This window comes from Pan paniscus, chromosome 7, assembly GCF_029289425.2.
Source record: "Pan paniscus chromosome 7, NHGRI_mPanPan1-v2.0_pri, whole genome shotgun sequence".
In the NCBI taxonomy this organism is placed as follows: Eukaryota; Metazoa; Chordata; class Mammalia; order Primates; family Hominidae; genus Pan; species Pan paniscus.
This window is the reverse complement of record NC_073256.2, coordinates 92,702,928-92,716,199: the sequence shown is the minus strand read 5'-3', so window position 1 is coordinate 92,716,199 and position 13,272 is coordinate 92,702,928.

The following is a 13,272-nucleotide window of genomic DNA, read 5'->3' as shown; positions in this document are numbered from 1 at the left end:
CACAGGCCCATACCACCATGCCTGGCTAATTTTTGTAGAGATGAGGTCTCACTTTGTTGCCTAGGCTGGTCTTGAACTTCTGGGCTCAAGCAGTCCTCCTACCCTCGCCTCCCAAAGTTGTGGGATTACAGGCATGAGCCACTGCACCCAGCCATAATATATTTTTAAAAGGCTATGTATATGCCATCATATTCCTATTCCTATTATTATTTAACCACCATCATAGAGCATTTAGGTTCTTTTCACTTTCTGTTGTGAATAATGCAATGTTGAATCTGAGTTCATTAAGTGAAGAGTCCAGCTGCACACTGCAGGCCCAGTCTGGATGTAGGTGCTCAGATGGTTCTCTTTGAGGCAGGCTTTATCCTTTGGCTCTCATTTTTTTGATGAGTGTACATGGCATGAGGGACACAGATCCCGCTAGAATTCAAATCCCACTTGTGTATAACCTAGGGCAATGTGCTACATCTCTGCACATCTGTTCATTGTAAGGATTACATGTTTAGTGTATATAAAGCTCTTAAAACAATGCCTGACACATAGTAAATAGGATATAATAGTAGTGCTTTCCTTTGCTGTTGTCAGTATTACTCTGAGTCGGTTTCATTCTCACACAGAATGATGGCCGCTAGAAGTTCAAGGCTTATAATCTGCTAGCTTTCTGATCCCACTGGCATGAGATACTCTTGCCTAATAGTTACAGCTAAAGTCCAGGAGCTCACTGTTACTGGTCTGCCTTGGATTATGTGCACATTCCTGAACCAGCCACTATATCTAGGGGATGGAAAATACTGTTCCTGGTTACTTAAATGTAGGTGATGCTCCTCCCATATACCACATGAACCTAAAGGAGTCCTGGAGGAGGCCGTACACCACAGGAAACTGAGGTGTTCTTAGAAGGGTGGATGCTGGCAGATAGATCTCTACTAGTTAGAGTCTACATTTGCCTTACTCATTTCAAAAGTCCACATTGCAGTCTCATTTTACCAGTGATCTAGTTTGATAAGGACATTCATAAGTAACTGGATGATTCTTTAACATTGCAGATTTGAAAGGATTAAATAAAGTCAACAAAATTGTTATATCAACAATTGTTATATTATTTTGATAGAGTAACTTCTAAGTAGTTATCCATATTCTCAAAATCTTAAGAAAACAGTACTTTACACATATGCCAGCTGATAGACTTGTCAGTATTGGGGTAGGGGGTGGTTTTTTTCCACAGACCCTAATGGCACTTAGTAAAAATAGGTTTTTATTATTTTTCATTTTTATTTAACATCTGCCACCCCTACTAGGTGATAACCCCCATGAGTTCAGAGACCATGACTATTTTGTTCATCACTAGATAGCCAGAGCCTGTTAGTTCTAGTGTAGCAATAGAAACATTTTATTAGCTGAATAAACCTAAGGTCGCAGATAGGGTTCTGCAGAAGCTGGCGTTGAAAGGGGTTTGAAGTACAAGAGATTTTTATGTATAACTCTCAGGGATCCATGCCTGTGAAGGGAAAGAGCAAAGCAGGAATAGGCAGAAGAAATGAGAGTACTCTAAAGCAGGCCTGAAAAAAGTTGGCCAGCCCAGAGGGGAGCTCTGAGCTAGTGTCATCTGTCAGAATGTCCTAAATTAGGCCAAAGTAAATAGGCCTTTTTACCTACACTTCTATCAGTCACTGGGTGTGGGCAGCTCTGGGAAGGTTGTGATCTCAAGCATGGCAGCTCTGTAGCAGAAGCAGATCCTGTGGGAGCCAACAGCTGGAGGCAGTCCACTGACCACACTCCACAGCTGGGCACCATGTACATCCTTGCAGGAGGAGCCAGGTGGCATATCTTGGTGTGTACCACATCTAATACTGTCCATTTTTTCCTTTCTGGTTTCTTTTTTTTTGTTTTTTCTTGCATATAGTACACTGGACAAACAACACACTAATGCCAGGTAGTGTTCAGTTTATAAACAATAGATTTATGACTGACACACCCAAGTGTCTCTTGAGTATCTCTGCCCCACTACAAATACCAGATTTCCTGGCCAAGTTGCTATGACAGCCCCCAGGAACTCCATTCAGTCTCTGCCTCTCTGGGCACTGCCAGAAGAGTTGCTCTACCTCTGGTGCGACTGTTTCTACTCCCCAGCAGGCTCCAGGCTCAAGCTTTAGGAAAACTGGATAGGATTTAGCTACATGATATGTTTCCATGTTAGCCTCAAGTATGTAACCATCAGTTACAAGTGTTCTTCCTTAGGAAAATAAAAACATTTACACTTAACATTTTTCTTTTCTCTCCCTTGCACTTGCTCTCAAATCAAGTTTGCTACTTTTGTATTTAAAGTACCCAAGTGACTTCAGTGATCATATCTAAATTACTCAGATACCAATCAGAGCTCACACAAGGCATGTCCTACTACTTTGCTCTCAGCTCCCCTGCTTTCAGTATTTAGTGACTGGATTTGGGACAAGTTCATTTAACTTAAGATTCAATTTGTTCACCTATGAAATGGACATTCAATAATGTCTACCTCTTAGAATTCTAATGGGAATTAAATAAAGCATTCTCTCAAAAATTATCTATTGAGCCCCTGCAGACATTCTTTTTCCGTACTCAGGGAATGCATTCATGAATACCACAAAACACCTGCTCTCATGGAGTTTACATTCTTAGAGGGGTGATAAATAATAAAGATAATTTCAAATGTTAGTAGTACTCTGAAGAAAATAAAACAGGCTGAGAAATGGGGAGTGATAGGGGTTGCTGTATTGTGTGCTTTTGGAAGGCCTCTCTGAGGTGATACTTAAAAAGAGATATGAAGAAACGGAGAAAGCCAAGCAGAAAAGGGGTGCTAGGGTAAGGAAATGGCTGCGCCCAATCTCTGAGATGAGTCTTTTACCTTTTTGAGGAACAGCAAGAAATCCCAGTGAACCAGAGAAAGAGGTGGGAAATGAGGTAGGCGAGGTGAGGTCATGCAAGCCAGGGGGAAAATACCTGGATTTATTCCAGCTCTGAGGAGGCCAGAGGAGGATTTTAAGCAGAGATGTGACATGATCAGATTTACATTTTTAAGGGCTCACTCTGGATAATTTGTGCAGAGGTATGAGTCAAAGCAAGAAAACCAGGTCAAAGGCTATTGCTAACAGTCAACATGAGCCATGATTGTTATTTCCATTAACAGTATCACTGAAATGGTCTGCAATCTGAAATAAAGCCTGAAGAAACCTAAATAGATTTTAATAGATTCTATCACCAAAGCTATACTCATGCGACAGTTTCTCAAGTCTCCAGTAAGAGGCTGCTTTATTTTGAATAGAATTCTAATCAACTTTCACCAACAGATTAAAAATAACAGAAGAGGAAAACTGGTAAAAGCAAGCATGGTTTACCATAACAAGCAATAATGAACAACTTGGTATCAAAGAAGAAAAACTTAAAAACAGACTTTAATCTGGTATCATTTAGAGTGGGACACACAGGCTCTGAGAACTAACTGTGAATAGTAATTGTGGTTTTAAAAAATGACCTTGTATCATCAATGAAATCTACCCTATATTCTGTTTGATTTGGTTAAGAAGGCAGAAATTAGTATTGCTCTGTTCGAGAAGCCTTCAAAATGGGATGGCACTTAGAGGCAAAAATTTGATTTATTTGAAACATTCAGTTTTAGCAAAAAACATTCAGTAAGCATTGTTACTGTTTAAGACAAGATCTTTTTCATCAAGAAAACAGTTCTAAACATGCTTTTTAGCCAAACCAATTGGCCATATTGTATATACAACTGATGATCCATGGTCCTCTGCAGCTAGAACTACTATGTAGTGTACATTTATACTCATCACCACAAATAAGTTAGCAAATATTTTTCTTTGGTAAAAAAAAAAAAATTTCTGTCTGGGCACGGTGGCTCACACCTGTAATCCCAGCACTTTGGGAGGCCAAGGCAGGTGGATCACTTCAGGCCAGGAGTTGAAGACCAACCTGGCCAACATAGCAAAACCCCATCTCTACAAAAAAAAAAAAAAAAGCCAGGTTTGGTGATGCATGCCTGTACTCCCAGCTACTTGGGAGGCTGAGGCAGGAGAATCACGTAAACACAGGAGGCAGAAGCTGCAGTGAGCTGAGATCAAGCCACTACACTCTGTTGCCAGCCTGGGCAACAGAGCGAGACTCTGTCTTAAAAAAAAAAAAAAAAAAAAAAAAATTCAACTTTTATGTTTAGGGGGTACCGTGTGCAGATTTGTTACCTGAATATATTACATGATGCTGAGGTTGAGCATAGTGGATCCTGTCACCCAGGTAACAGGTAACAGGGTATTGAGTATAGTACCCAATAGTTTTTTTTCCAACTCATACCCTCTTTGTCTCTCCCTACCTAGTAGTCCCCAGTGTCTATTATTGCCATCTTTATGAATACCGGTTGTTTAGCTCCCACTTATAAGTGAGAACATGTGGTATTTGGTTTTTTGTTCCTGCACTAACTCACTTAGGATAACAGCCTACAGCTGCATCCATGTTGCAAATAACATGATTTTGTTCCTTTTTATGGCTGCATTGTGTTCCATGGTGTATATGTGCCACATTTTCTTTAGCCAGTCCACTGTTGCTGGGTACCTAAGTTGATTCCATGTCTCTGCTATTGTGAATAGTGCTGTGATGAACATGGGAGTGCATGTGTCTTTTTGGTAGAACGACTTATTTTCGTTTGCATATATACCCACTAATGAGCTTGCTTAGTCAAATGGGAGTTCAGTTTTAAGTTCTTTGAGAAATCTCCAAACTGCTTTCCACAGGGTCTGAAATAATGTACATTTCCATCAACAATGTATGATAAGCATTCCCATTTCTCCACAGCCTTGCCAGCACCTGTTGTTTTTTGACTTTTTAGTAATAGCCATTCAGACTGGTGTGAGATGGTATCTCGTTGTGGTTTTAATTTGCGTTTCTCTGATTAATGATTTGGAAAATTTTTTCATATGTTTGTTGGCTGCTTGTGTAGTTTCTTTTGAGAAGTATCTGTTTATATATTTTGCCCATTTTTAATAGGTTTTTTTTACATGTTGATTTATTTAAGTTCCTTATAGATTCTGGATATTAGACCTTTGTTGGATGCATAGTTTACAAATATCTTCTCCCATTCTGTAGGTTTTCTGTGTACTCTGTTAATAGTTTCTTTTGCTGTACAGAAGCTCTTCGGTTTAATTAGGTCCCACTTGTCAATTTTTGTTTTTGTTGCAATTGCTTTTGAGGACTTAGTCATAAATTCTTGCCCAAAGCTGATGTCCAGAATGGTGTTTCCTAGGTTTTCTTATAGGATTCTTAAAATGAGGTCTTACATTTAAATCTTTAATCCATATTGAGTTAATTTTTGTGTATGTTGAAAGGTAGGGGTTCAGTTTCATTTTTCTACACATGGCTAGACAGCTTTCTCAGCACCATTTATTGAATAGGAAGTCCTTTCCCCATTGTTTATTGTTGCCAACTTTGTCAAAGAATGGGTGTAGGTGTGTGACTTTATTTCTCTGCTGTCTGTTCTGTAACATTGTTCTTTGTGTCTGTTTTTGTAGCAGTACCATGCTCTTTTGGTTACCATCACCTTATAATATAGTTCGACGTCAAGTAATATGATGCCTCCAGCTTTGTTCATTTTGCTCAGAATTGCTTTGGCTATTTGGGCTCTTTTTTTGTTGTTGTTCCCTATGAATGTTAGAATACCTTTTTGTAGTTCTATTAAAAAAATGACATTGGTAGCTCAATAGGAATAGTACTGAATCTGTAGATTACTTTGGGCTAGGAGTATGGCCTTTTTAGCAATATTGATTCTTCTCATCCAGGAGCATGGAATGTTTTTTCATTTATTTGTATCACCTGTGATTTCTTTCAGCAGTGTTTTGTAGTTCTTATAGAGCTCTTTCACCTCCTTGGTTAGATGTATTCCTAGGTTTTTTATTTTTATTTTTATTTTTGCATCTATTATGAATGGGATTGTAGTCTTGATTTGGTGCTCAGCTTGAATGTTATGGTGTATAGAAATGCTACTGATTTTTGTACATTGATTTTGTATCCTGAAACTTTGCTGAAGTCTGTTATCAGTTCGAGGAACCTTTTGACAGAGACTTTTGGGTTTTCTGGATTTAGAATTGTATCATCAGCAAAGAGATAATCGTTTCACTCTTCTTTTCCTATTTAGATGCCTTTTCTTTCTCTTGCCTGATTGCTCTGGCAAGGACTTCCAATACTATATTGAATAGGAGTGGTGACATTTGGGTTGGTTCCAAGTCTTTGCTATTGTGAATAGTGCCACAGTAAACATATGTATGCATGTGTCTTTATAGAAGCATGATTTATAATCCTTTGGGTATATACCCAGTAATGGGATGGCTGGGTCAAATGGTATTTCTAGTTCTAGATCCTTGAGGAAACACCACACTGTCTTCCACAATGGTTGAACTAGTTTACAGTCCCACCAACAGTGTAAAAGTGTTCCTATTTCTCCACATCCTCTCCAGCACCTCTTGTTTCCTGACTTTTTAATGATCGCCATTCTAACTGGTGTAAGATGGTATCTCATTGTGGTTTTGATTTGCATTTCTCTGATGGCCAGTGATGAGGAGCATTTTTTTCTTGTGTCTTTTGGCTGCATAAATGTCTTCTTTTGAGAAGTATCTGTTCATATCCTTTGCCCACTTTTTGATGGGGTTGTTTTTTTTTTTCTTGTAAATTTGTTTGAGGTCTTTGTAGATTCTGGATATTAGCCCTTTGTCAGATGAGTAGATTGCAAAAATTTTCTCCCATTCTGTAGGTTACCTGTTCGCTTTGATGGTAGTTTCTTTTGCTGTGCAGAAGCTCTTTAGTTTAATTAGATCTCATTTGTCTATTTTGGCTTTTGTTGCCATTGCTTTTGGTGTTTTAGTAATGAAGTCCTTGCCCATGCCTATGTCCTGAATGTTATTGCCTAGGTTTTCCTCTAGGGCTTTTATGGTTTTAGGTCTAACATTTAAGTCTTTAATCCATCGTGAATTGATTTTTGTGTAAGGTGTTAGGAAGGGATCCAGTTTCAGCTTTCTACATATGGCTAGCCAGTTTTCCCAGCACCATTTATTAAATAGGGAATCCTTTCCCCATTGCTTGTTTTTGTCAGGTTTGTCAAAGATCAGATGGTTGTAGATGTGTGGTATTATTTCTGAGGGCTCTGTTCTGTTCCATAGGTCTATATCTCTGTTTTGGTACCAGTACCATGCTGTTTTGGTTACTGAAGCCTTGTAGTATAGTTTGAAGTCAGGTAAGCATGATGCCTCCAGCTTTGTTCTTTTGCCTTAGGATTATCTTGGCAATGCAGGCTCTTTTTTGGTTCCATATGAACCTTAAAGTCATTTTTTCCAATTCTGTGAGGAAAGTCATTGGTAGCTTGATGGGGTTGGCATTGAATCTACAAATTACCTTGGGCAGTATGGCCATTTTCACAATATTCATTCTTCCTATCCATGAGCATGGAATGTTCTTCCATTTGTTGGTGTCCTCTTTTATTTTGTTGAGCAGTGGTTTGTAGTTCTCCTTGAAGAGGTCTTTCACATCCCTTGTAAGTTGGATTCCTAGGTATTTTATTGTCTTTGAAGCAATTGTGAATGGGAGTTCACTCATGATTTGGCTCTCTGTTTGTTATTGCTGTATAAGATTGCTTGTGATTTTTGCACATTGATTTTGTATCCTGAGTTGCTTATCAGCTTAAGGAGATTTTGGGCTGAGACAATGGGGTTTTCTAAATATACAATCATGTCATCTGCAAACAAGGACAATTTGACTTCCTCTTTTCCTAGTTGAATACCCTTCTTTCTCCTGCCTGCTGAACCAAATCCAGCAGCACATCAAAAAGCTTATCCACCATGATCAAGTGGGCTTCATCCCTGGGATGCAAGGCTGGTTCAACATACGCAAATCAATAAATGTAATCCAGCATATAAACAGAACCAAAGACAAAAACCACATGATTATCTCAATAGATGCAGAAAAGGCCTTTGACAAAATTCAACAGCCCTTCATGCTAAAAACTCTCAATAAATTAGGTATTGATGAGATACATCTCAAAATAATAAGATCTATTTATGACAAACCCACAGCCAATATCATACTGAATGGGCAAAAACTGGAAGCATTCCCTTTGAAAACTGGCACAAGACAGGGATGCCCTCTTTCACCACTCCTATTCAACATAATTTTTTTTTTCCCGCTTTCCCTTTCCCCCGCTCCCTAAGTGGTATCACTGTAGAGAATGCTATGTAGGATCTTCTGGCTTTGCTTCTATTGCCCTAATAGGCACTTCTGTTGTCAGGTTTTATATTGGGCTGTGCAGTTCAACCTAAGAGCCCGTGGATGGTGCTTATGGGTAAGAGCCAGTTTGGGCCAACACAGCTGGATATATACTTGATCATTGTATGCTGGGAGAAGCTCTGTTGCCTCAGGCAATGGGCTTATTCACAGAGTACACAGGGATCTGAGCTCCCTCCTTAGCCCCAGTGGGGTGGGGGCCAAGATGGTCAGGGCTGGACTAGACAGGTCTGCCTGCAGGCCCCTTGATGGCATGCACATGCAACAGTGCCAAGGGAGAATCCATTGCAAAGTCACCAAGTACCCAGAGGCATGCGTAGGCATGGAGCTGGGAAACTTCCTCAGCCCCAGGTTCTCTGCACAGGGGATAGGGGCAGCCTAAACTCCCTGTCCATGAGAGTGGGTGCTCCAGATGCCTGGAGATCTGCCTGGGTAGGGAGCAGAGAGGGCCTCACTGTACCAGAATCTCTGCCCAGGAGGAGTGGGCTAGCTCAGGCCGCTGGTTCAGGTGAGCAGGTACTCCAAATGCCTGGGGATCTGTCTACATGTGGAGCAGAGAGGGCCCCACTGTACCATGATCTATGCCTAGAAAGCATGAGGCAATTTAAGCTGCTGAACCAGGGGAGCATGTGCTCCTAATCTCTGGAGATCTGCCTGTGTATAAACAGCCCTGCTGCCCCCCACCCACACCGTGATCTATGCATTGGAAGGGTGGGACAGCTCAGGCTGTTGATTCAGGCTTGGGAGTGCTCTGAATAGCTGGAGATCTGCCTGGGCATGGAGCAGAAAGGGCCCTATTCTACCACAATCTACGTCCATGAACGATGGGATAGCCAAGCTACTGGTCCAGGCACGTAGGTGCTCCAGATGCCTAGATTTTTGCCTTGGGATGGAGTGGAACAGGCCCCACTGCAGCACAATCTCAGGAGAGCAGGGAGGGCACCCAGCAGTAACACATGCAGACCAGTTCCAGGTTGCCACGCTGGCACTGGCTGCAAGTCTTGTCATCCAGGAGAAACTGCAGCTGTACCAGATCTCCTCCTACCTCAGGCCTGCAACAGGGGAGACCACAATTCCAGTACCTACTGCTGAGGCACTTTCCACAATTCTGGCTGTGGAGTCCCTACTCTGCTCCAGAGCAGGTGCTCCAGTCTCTGGCCTGATGCAATGCCTGCATGGCTATGCTGCTAGGTCACCAAATAATGCCTGTGACTTTGTATGCACCCTGATCAAAAATGGCATTCTGCTCTCAGTCCTGGGTGTGGGAAAATGCCTGCAGCTTTCCCAGTGTCTTTTCCTCACAAAGTCTCCAAGCCTCTCCCCAAGTTAGCTCTTGGCTTTGGGAGAAGCAAAGTGCTCTCCCTTGGCCTGGGTTTCTTGAATCTGCAGTGGAAAGGTCAGTTACAGAGGGAGGCCCTCTGCCTCTTTCGCATACTGGGGGTCACTCATTTTTATCAGCCGGACACTGATAAAATCAGAATCGGAGGTGTCCTTCACAATTTGTATGGATTCCTATTTTCCTTCTTGAATTAAAGCTGACAGAGTTGGTCTTTATGCACTGTCTTGCTATTTCCAAGTGGCTGAGGTGCACTAAAAATCTCTAATCCCCCGTCTTGGGGGGAACAAAATCAACTTTTTTTAATGTCTATTTCTTTTATCTTTCAAAGAGTATGTAAATCATGAAACAAGACAGAATATGAGAATATGCCTTCATGTTTCCAGGTAGTCTTTTATTTCCCCTCTTTTCCAAAAAAGAAAAAAAAAAAGCTTATAGTTTTAAAATGTTGGGAAAAAATAAAGTAAGCATCATTTTGTATAATGTCTTTTACCTAATCCTGAATTGAGTTGTTATTCTGGAAACTATAAAAAGTCAAATAAAGTTGAGAGAAGTCACTTTTGAGGCCAGGAGATCCATAAGTGTAGTATTCTGTAGGTTGTTCACTTCCCTTCTCATTAGCAGCAGAACAATATATTCTCATTAACAGGTTCAACTTATGTCTACGCTGAAACCTCAGAACCAATAAATTGTATATCTACTTAGTTAAGTAAAACTGATTTTCAAAATCGAGTGGATGTGGACATGTTTATATTTATTAACTTCAAGAGATCTATCTGAAGGAAATGATAGTGTTTAGTGCCAGACTATTCATAATAAAGAAAGATGTGAAACAACATAAACGCTCAACAATAGGGAAATAAATAAAATAGTGTAGCAATTTAGTTGACTAAAATAATGTAATACAAATACAACAGGAAAGAATTTCTTGCAGAAATATTTATGAATATTTTTAATTACATGAGAAAGTGCTCATAATGTAATACTAAATTAAAGAAATAGGATACTAAATTAAGTACACTATGACCTCACCAATGAGATAAATAGGTACATAATATGTCTTACTAACAACAAATACCTCTCAGTAATCAAATTTTGATTTTCTTCTTTATGTTTTTCTGTGTTTCCCAAATTTTCTACAATGAGCATATAATTATTTTTAATAAGACCCAAACAGGTTATTTCTTTAAAATTTCATGACCAGTTTTGTTTCAGTTAATCCAAAGATAAAACATCTTCACAACTTGTAAACAAGTTTTTTGATGTGAGATAATTTAGGAGGTAAAAGATTCTAAATTACTATAGTACCTATTTTTGCATTAAATAAAACCTGCCTTTATAGCCAATCACAACTGTAGAAAGTCTGAATTATTTCATATGTCTTAAATTACATATTAAATATCTAACTCCATACTATATATGGATTTTAATCACTTAGAAGTATGTAGGAAAGTCTAGAGCTAATACACCAGATCTGAAAAATTGACGTGAATATTTAATATTGTCAACTGCCTAAGCTTGTAAAGTCACTATATTTCCACAACTAAGAATCTAAGAGACAGGGTCTGACCTAGGATTTTGTATTTCTTCCAGATATCAACACAAAATGTCGACATTTCTGAGTATTGTTATGGTTTGGCTGCCAATAAGAGACAATGCAAACTTGAATCTCAACTGAGACCTAATCTAAATAGTCACAGTTGGTCAGGCGCCATGGCTCAAGCCTGTAATCCCAGCACTCTGGGAGGCCGAGGTGGGTGGATCACCTGAGGTCAGGAGTTTGAGACCAGCCTGACCAACATGGCAAAACCCCGTCTCTACTAAAAAATGTAAAAATTAGCTGGGTGTGGTGGTGTACACCTTTCCCAGCTACTTGGGAGGCGGAGGCAGGAAAAGCGCTTGAACTTGGGAGGCGGAGGTTGCAGTGAGCTGAGATCACGTCAATGCACTCCATCCTGGGCAACAGAGCAAGACTCTTTGTCAAGAAAATATATAAAATAAATAGTCACAATTCTGAATTATTGGAGCTGAAGTCTTTACTGTTCTTGAGGTTTTCAGAATGGTTCCTTGGTAAATATATCTCACCATACACTCAGAAAATATCATCCTCTCCTGACAGCCTCTATTTTAAATCCACACCAATTTGTAAGAGTGCCTTTCTAGTCACCAAAAATAATAAAATACTACAGTTTTTTTCACTAATTGAAATTATAATTACTTGCTTTAAAAATACTTAGTTCTAGACTAAATATAGAGGTCAAAAAAAAAATTTAAGAGCAAGGATCCTCATCCAATATCGTGAGCATTATTTCTTAGTTTTCCTTCTCAGACCTAGTGGAATATTTCTCAGTTCAACTTGATGATTCTCTCAAACAGCAAAATAGCCTTTCAGCTCAGTAAGGACAGGAACTGTATCTTTCTCATTTTTGTGGCACTACAGCCAAAAACTGACTGACACAATACAGATGCTCTGTAAATGTCTGTAGAAACCAAGAGAGTTTGGAGTTTGATCATCAAGCCCTTCACAAAGATTGAGCAGAGCAGCTGATGGTATTAGCGTAGGGAGAATTCTATATGCATGTATATAATGTTGTGGAAAGGCCACACCTCAGGTTTGTAGTGTATCTTAGGATTGCCATTATTAATTTAAAATGTCCTGTGGCATTCTTGCTTTGAGAAAAACAGTTGGAATTCAAGAGCACAATAAGAGAATTAATAACTTTGCTTTGAAAATACATGCAATTTCAGAGCTGTCAATTTTAGCTATGTCTCTTTAAATACTTTTTTCTTCTAGAATCCAACTGGGTAGATGAAGTTTGTTTTTTTTTTAATTCCATTATAAAAGTAATAGCCCTGTCTTGGTGTTTTGTAAGCAGATAATATTCTGCTGGTGACTGTCTTTGCAATAATGCATTGCTCTGAATTCTGAATTCTATTATTTTACATCTACAGCAGCGTAAAGTGTATTTTTTATAAACAGCAAACTTCACCTCATAAAAATTCATTACATAAGGGCATAAGCAAGTGCTTTTCCTTCTAGTCACTGGCAGTAAGTGATTCATCAGTTTTCCACAGAAAACCAATTTCATTGCAGATGTTCTGTAATTTCCAGTCCTCCTGAATTGTGGAGCCATATCACACAATCCCAATGCAAGGAACATAAGGACTTTTTAAAAGGTCGGTGCTTAGTCTCTTTAATAGGATTGAATATCACTTGCTGTCTCATTGGTTTTATTTTTTTAAAATTAAGAAATCAGACTCCTTTTCTTTCCTATATATGTTGATTCCACATATGGGTGGATAACTGGTAGCAAATTCAAAACCAACAGATTTCTTCGTATTTGAAACAATGACATTCATTCTTTTCCCTGGAATCAAAGCAGAAATATTAAGAGAAACAAAAGTTTTCCCAAACCTAAATCCTTTTTCTTCAATCGTGCTTAAATTCACTCTTTTTTTACCCCAGGGTAAGGAAGTCAGGCAGAGGGCTGGGGGAAATTCAGGAAGTGTCCATCTGTCAATTAATGGAGCTCCCGAGGATTTTCCTCAGGTAGATTTCTTCCACTGATAACTTGAGTGTGGTTTTGTCTAATGTTTCAAGGTTGAGAAGTGGAAGATGGGTATTCAGT